The sequence below is a fragment of the Trachypithecus francoisi genome, unplaced genomic scaffold, assembly GCF_009764315.1.
Source record: "Trachypithecus francoisi isolate TF-2019V2 unplaced genomic scaffold, Tfra_2.0 Lachesis_group15, whole genome shotgun sequence".
Classification (NCBI taxonomy): domain Eukaryota; kingdom Metazoa; phylum Chordata; class Mammalia; order Primates; family Cercopithecidae; genus Trachypithecus; species Trachypithecus francoisi.
The window spans coordinates 67,146,596-67,153,936 of record NW_022681460.1 but is presented as its reverse complement, the minus strand read 5'-3'; the positions used below and the strand labels follow the sequence as shown (position 1 = coordinate 67,153,936).

The 7,341-nt window shown below is 46.2% G+C and overlaps 1 pseudogene; it reads right to left on the bottom strand.

The window, feature by feature from the left end:
• Nucleotides 1–6,829: 6,829 nt before the first annotated feature.
• On the bottom strand, nt 6,830–7,117 carry LOC117098042 (annotated as a pseudogene).
• Between the last annotated feature and the right edge of the window lie 224 nt (nt 7,118–7,341).

Below are 7,341 nucleotides of genomic sequence, written 5' to 3'. Positions count from 1 at the left end.
CCCACACTCTTGGCCACCGCTTGGCCAGAGCTGGTCTTATCTCTTGGCCTGGCTCAGTTAAGAAAAGTCTCCATTCCTCCTCTTGGGGGACCGTAAGGGTCATAATGACTCATGTCCCAGGTAACTTTAGCAGCAAAGAGCTGTGCTCTGTAAAAGAGATAGTGGCTCCCAGCTTGCTAAGCAAGTCCCTTCCCAACAAGGGCAAGGGACAGTCAGGCATGTACAAAAACTGATGAATCACTTTGTGTCCTCCTACAGTACAAGTCTGGGGCAAGCAGAAAGCTTGCTTTGCTGAAACCCCCGTGGCTCCGATGATGTCAACAGTCTTTTTGGATAAGGGGGTGACCGGGGTGGTTACTACCGAATGTTCAGCACCGGTATCTACAAGAAAATCAATGTCTTTACTCCCGACTGTCATCCTGACCATAGGCTCTTTGGGGGCACTTGAGCCCGGTCCCCCTCAGTCCAATAACCCTTTTGCCCAGTTGAGCAGGGCCCCTTCCTCCTTGTCTGGGGCCTCCTGCTCTGAGTCACCTTGTTTTCCTTTTAGCTGAGGGCATTTGTTCTTCCAATGTCCTATTTCTTTACAATAAGCACACTGGTTATGCTGCAAACTCTGACAGCCAGGCTGAGTTTCTTTTCCAGGGCCCCCCGTCCCTTGCCTCTTTGGGGGGACCCCTCTGATTACTGCAGCTAACAGGTCAGCATTTTGCCAGGCCGGATGCCCATTCCCTTTGTGGTTTTCCTTATGGCTTACTGCATCCCTGTTTACAAACACCTAGTTAGCTATTTCTAATAACTGTGAGGTATTCATCCCTGCAAACCCAGCCTGTTTCTGCAGTTTTCTTCTAATGTCTTCTGCGCTTTGACTAACTAAAGCCATGTTGATCATGCGCTGATTTTCAGGGCTTTCAGGATCAAAGGGAGTATACATACAATAGGCCTCACACAGTCTCTTATAGAATTGTGCTGGACTTTCTTCTTTTTCCTGAATGATCTCAGAGACCTTGTTAACATTTGTGGCCTTCTGGGCTCCCCTCTTTAATCCTTTCAAGAGAGCTTCCCTGTATGGATTCAGCCTTTCCATATCTTCTCTTTCATTCGGGTCCCACTGGGGGTCGGTTCTTGGTAACTGGGTCCTCACATACTCTTGGGGGTTTGGTAATCAGCTGGTGCATGTTCCTCTAGCCACTTAGTTGCTGCTTGGAGCACTCTCCGCCTTTCATCTGTGTTAAAGAGGAACATGAGCAACTGATGGCAATCAGCCCAGGTGGGGTTGTGGGTCTGGATAATAGTTTGGAGAAAATCAATTAGAGCTTGTGACTTTTTAGTATAGGATGGGGTATTGTTTTTCCAGTTGAGACAGTTGGCAGAGGTGAAGGGCTGGTACACAAAAACATGCTTCTCCACCATGTGACCACCCTCATCTATCCCAGTATACCACTGCTCTCTCAGGGGCATTTGTATCCCAGTTTTGGGTTGTAAACAAGCTGCCAAGGGAGAGGTTTCTCCCGAGGCTTCACCTCCTCTCTTGTCTACTCTGGGTGACCTAGGGATATGTTTGTCTTGCACAGGTGCAAGCACTGTGGGCTCAAGAGTGGGCAGCCTCTCTCCCCAGTAAGGGGAGGGCACCACTGGGATCACTGGTGCCATCTCCTGCAATGAATCTTCTGATGTTGGGTTGAACAGAACTTCAGGAGTTGATTTCCCTCAGCAGATGGAGCGGGATCCTTCCTTGGCTATCTGTCCCTTTGCTACTAGCACTGCTGCTGTCTGCCCTCTTAGCCACTGTGGGGGGGTCTGGCACCAGCTGTAACCAAGTGTCTATGTATGGGAGCTGGTCTGAGTGTCCTGACTTACCAGTTACCTTGTGTCATACCTTAGAAACAAGGGACCTGTCCAGGCTTCCTTCTGATGGCCAACCCACTTCTAATGTTGGCCAATCTATTTCACACAAAGTTCTAAGTTTTCCTGGTGTCATAGTAACCCCATAGTCTCCACTAAATCCACTCTTAAAAGTTTTCAACATAGTTCCTAGCGGAGTGGGCTTACTTTGTGTCTGACCCATGTTTCCTTGAGACAAAACGCCATGCTCACACCACACGCACACCACAGAACAAAGAACGGGTAAAAAGGGCACACACACACTTTTTCAGTTTACACCAAACCAAGATTAAAACCAAAAACAGAGTATCCAGAAATCCAAGCCAGGTCAAAACCAAAACCAAAGTATCAAGCAATTCAAGTCAAGTCAAAAACCAAAGTGCCAGTACAGGCACGCCGTGGGTGATCAGGCCACGCTTCCACTCAAATGGAGTGGGCAAGTTCCAAAGACCAGTCTTACCAAGTTTCAGACCTCCAGACTTAAAGTTCCAGTTCCATCCCGGTGTTCAGCCACTGCTTTGATCCTCCGCGGGGGCCTGCTGTGCACTGCTCTGACGAGGCGTTCCACCAGGGCAACTGCCTACCCGGGAAGGCTGTCAGGATCCGCATCACTCAAGCTGGCTGGAGTCCCCTGCAGGGATGTTTCACAGGGCAGGCCTAAGCGGCCTAAGGGGCTGTCTGTTAATCACCTCGCTTCCCGGTCAGGGAACCCCACAGACAAAACTCCTCAGACACCAGATTAAAGAAGGAAGAGGATTTTTTTTTATTTGGCAGGGAGCATTGGCAGACTCTTGTCTCAAGAGCCGAGCTCTCCAAAGGCAGAGTTCCTGGCCCTTTTAAGGGCTTGCAGCTCTAAGGGGTTCCACGTGAAAGGGTCATGATAGATTGAGAGCACATGTGGTTAGAGTGGGGGGTTAATCTTTTAACTTCGGGCCTGGTCATCAATGGCACCAGCTGGTCTTGCCACTGACATCATTCCTGTTGTTTTTCAACTTTTACTTCCTCCTCCTCTTCAGAGACAGGAGACAGGAAGAGAAATAGCTTCTGTCCTCAGCTACAGTAAGCCTCCTCTTGGCTTCTATCTCATGGGCCAAGGTGAAAGTCTATTTCAAGGGATTGTTTTAGAAGCAGTGGGTACTGGTGGGAATGTAAGTTAGTTCGACTATTGTGGAAGACAGTGTGGCAATTCCTCAAAGATCTAGAGGCAGAAATACCATTTGACCAAACAATCCCATTACTGAGCATATACCCAAAGGAATATAAATCATTCTACTATAAAGATATATGCATGTGTATGTTCGTGGCAGCACTATTCACAATAGAAAAGATGTGGAATCAACCCAAATGCTCACCAATGATAGACTGAGTAAAGAAAATATGATACATATATACCATGGAATACCATGCAGCCATAAAAGGAATGAGATCATGTCCTTTGCAGGGACATGGATGGAGCTGGAAACTATTATCATCCTCAGCAAACTAATGCAGGAACAGAAAACCAAACACCACATGTTCTCGCTTATAAGTGGGAGCTGAATGATGAGAACACATGGACACATGGTGGGGAGGAACACACACTGAGGCCCGTCAGAGTGGGGAATGTGGGGAGGGAGAGCATCAGGAAGAATAACTAATGGACGCTGGGCTTAATACCGAGGTTATGGACGACCTGTGCAGGAAATAGCCATGGCACACGTTTACCTATGTAACAAAACTGCGCATTCTGCACATGTACCCCTAAACTTAAAAGTTGAAGAGAAGAAAAAAGAAGCAGTGGGTAGATGGTAGGTTTGGAGGAAAGGTGGATAAAGAGGGAGACATTCTAAGTCGCCCCAGATCTGGGACCTGAAGCTTGGACCAAAAACAAGTTATCTATCCTTTTTCTTGGTTTGAATTCGTCTCTGCAGAATGGTTCACTACATCTGCAAGGGCCCCAGTGGCTGCCAGAGTCCACCTAGGGACCAGACGAAGGCTCCACATGAGACAGCTGCAGCTCTTGCAATACCCTGCAGTGATTTGCAGAGCAGTTTGAGTGCTGGACACAGAGACAGTGTGTGTATTTCTTCCATCTTCCTAGGGGAGCTTTCCACAAGTTTTCCAAGGGCCCTTTCAGCTGTGGTCTAAATTCAGGGCCTTGGCACCACCCCAGGGAGGAAGCTCATTTACTTTGGCACCTAGACACTTCCTAGTTAGTCCCAGCTCCAAATGTATGGAATTGGGCTTTGCGGAGGCCCGTGGTAGTAATTCTCTGTACCGTTAAGACAGATGGAGACTGTGGTTGCCCGAGCCATCGGAGACCTCCCATTCTCCCTCCCTAGGGTTCCTCCCCTGCTGACTTTGAGGTTTAAGGGAGTTGCCCACAAAAGAACGTTTGATGAGGGGTTCATGCTGGTCGGATGGTGGAGGATGTTACAAATACTCAGATTTTCCTTGCAGATATGTTTCCCCTCCAAAATTGGAGAAAATGCATAGTGTTCCTTGTGGGAATCTTTTCAAAAGGTATGTAAAGAATGATTTTCACAAACCAAGAAGTCAAATTTTTTCTTCAGGCATAGCCAGGTGAGGCCAAATATATGCCCAATGGTAGAAAACGGATGGACTGGTTTCTATCATAACACTTTCTAAAAATGTACAAATTGGACAATTAATTTACTCTCATATTTGGCAGAGAAAGGAGAGGTGGCATTGCTGGCACCCATTACTTTCCCAAAGCTGCCCTCAGAAATGTGTTAATTACTTGGTTGCCATGCAGGTGGCCACTTGTGCTAGTGTCCAGGTTATCAACTCAAGCTTCCCTCTCCTGTTTTTCCACCCAGAAAAACAATAGGTGGTCTTCGAGAAGACACATAAGAGGCTGTCCCTCCAACAACATTAGTGAAAAGATCTCCACATTTCACCCAGACACTGAGCCCTGCGATCTCTCTCAGCCCGATTTCCCCAGGGAGCAGAATGCCAAGCCGCACTGGCCTCGGCCCTGCTTCTAGCACTTGCTAAACCATACGGGCAGGGCTGTGCTGAGTGCTGTCTCAGAGTCTGACCTGTCACGATTTCCTTCATTCATCGCCAGATCCTAACTCACTCACTCCTCTCAAAGGGATGGCAACCAGAATTTGTCTTCAAATTTAGTTGCTTTATGGAATTTTACAGACTGTTTTATCCTTATTATTTGACTTCTCGGTGTTTTTATTGACTTTGGCAGGGAGTGGGGCTGGACAAAAAGGCGTCTTGGAAGTGAGAGGTGGTGGAAATGAGTGCTTTCTCCAGGGTGATGACAAGTCACTCTGTGTCTCCTTTCTTTCCCCCTGGCTAAATATTTGTTGGTTATGTTTCTGTACAAGATAAAATTCCTAAAAAGGAAAATAACTCAAAGTTTAGGCAGGGTTTCATTTTAATCTTAAAGCATTTTGCATGTCATTTTTTAAAAAGTGGAGTCCTTATTTAACGGGAGGAATGGGCTCTCCTGCCTCCCTGCTTCCACAGCCCCGGGATAGACTTTGCAGCTTATGGAGTCATCACACCACACTGTCATTAGTGCCCACGTCGATGTTCTCCTCTCTGGACTGAGCTCCCAGGGAGCAAGAATTGGCATGCTGCATCATTTCGACCCCACCAACCAGGGCAGCACCTCCGCCATGCCAGGGCTCCACAGGTATTTGTTGGATGAAGAGGACACAACAAGAAAGTATGTCAGCACCTTTTTTTTTTTCCTTATTTCATGAGGCTACCCCAAGGGAGAATGGAATTGAGCAAAAAAGGAATGTTCAGCCTGGGGACTTTAGGTCTGTGCTCCAGCCTGTGCCTGCCAGCCTTGGCCACTCTGCCCTAACTTCTAGTTCTGCCTTCTGGGACATTGCTTTGCAAGCTGTGCAACACAGTGAAGGAAGTCAGTCATGTCTTTATCCTCACCAGTGGTCAGTGGGTCAGTTTTCCTGCCCAGCACCACCCATGCAAACACACAAGCATTTCCTCTTTGACTGACTCAGTTGGCGAAGGCGTGGGCAGAACCACACGACCCTCCCACCAAGAATTATGAAGTACATGATTGTGCTTTCATGTGAGCAAGCATTGTGAAGCCAGGAACTTTCCTCTTCCTCACATTTCAGACCACATGCATTTGTGTTTTGTTTGCTTCCTCATGCAGGAGGCAGCAATTATGGCAGGGGAGAGACAAGAGGAGTAGGAGAGGCCTTTCAGTGGGTCATCCAGAGAGGCACCTAAAGCTTCCAGAACAATATTTGATGCATATAAAGGACATGGCTGACACTTGTGTTTAGATAATTAGTTTTCCTGGTGTGAACCTCAAAAATACCTGCCTGATATGTGGTGAAATCTTGATCAACTTCAGTGCTAGTGCTGGAACTGCCTCTTGCGCAGGGATTCTTAACTCAGGGGTCCACAAATGTGAATAGAAGAATTTTATCTTTTTTTTTTTCCTTCCCACTAACTTCTGACTGAAATTTAGCATTTTCTTCAATTCTGAATGTAAGCAACAATTGCCAGTATTAGCACTATCTGTGACATCACCCATACAAACCACAGATATTTTCTTTCTTTCTTTCCTCCTTTGTTCCCTTCTTTCTTTCTTTTTGTTCTTTCTTTCTTTTTCTTTCTTATTTCTTTCTTTTCTTTCTTTCTTTCCTTTCTTTCCTCTTTTCTTTCCCTTCCTTTCTTCCTTTCCTTCTTTCTTTCTTTCTTTCTTTCTTTCTTTCTTTCTTTCTTTCTTTCTTTCTTTCTTTTTTTCCTTTCTCCCTCCCTCCCCCTCTCTTTCTTTCTTTCTCTTTCTCTTTCTTTCCTTTCTTTCTTTAATTCAAACAATCCTACAGCATTTATTATCATCTTGTAATGACATAAGGGTAATCAAAACAATGCGAATAAATGTTCATATTGGACAAAGGACATCTAAAAAACAAAGTGTATCCTTCTCAACAGTTTCTCACTTCATTGATCATTTCTAGTTGGAGACACTTTGTAGCAGAATAATAGTATCTCCTTTTAGCATAATCCGACCCAGTTATTTTCTTGACTTTGTTTTAGAATGAATCTCTTCTGCATCATCTAATACAAGGTTCTTACACTCATCAAAACCAATGATAAATCTTCCTGTCCACATATTCACTTGCTCATAGACCCACACCTGAATCCAGGATCTATTTTGTAAGCATCTGAAGATGAGGTTGATGGGCTACACCACAACTTTCTGCACTTTCTGGCCCTGGCCACGGTATGCCATGGTGGACTCCCACAGAGAGCACACTCACTCACACGCTACCTCAGCCAGCAACTTCTGGAATAAAGAACTGAAAATGGACTGGGCATGGTGGCTCACACCTGTCATCTCAGCACTATGGGAGGCCGAGGCAGGCAGATGGCTTGAGGCTAGGAGTTCAAGACCAGCCTGGCCAACATGGCGAAACCCCCTCTGTACTCAAATACAAAAAAATAGCTGAGTGTGAT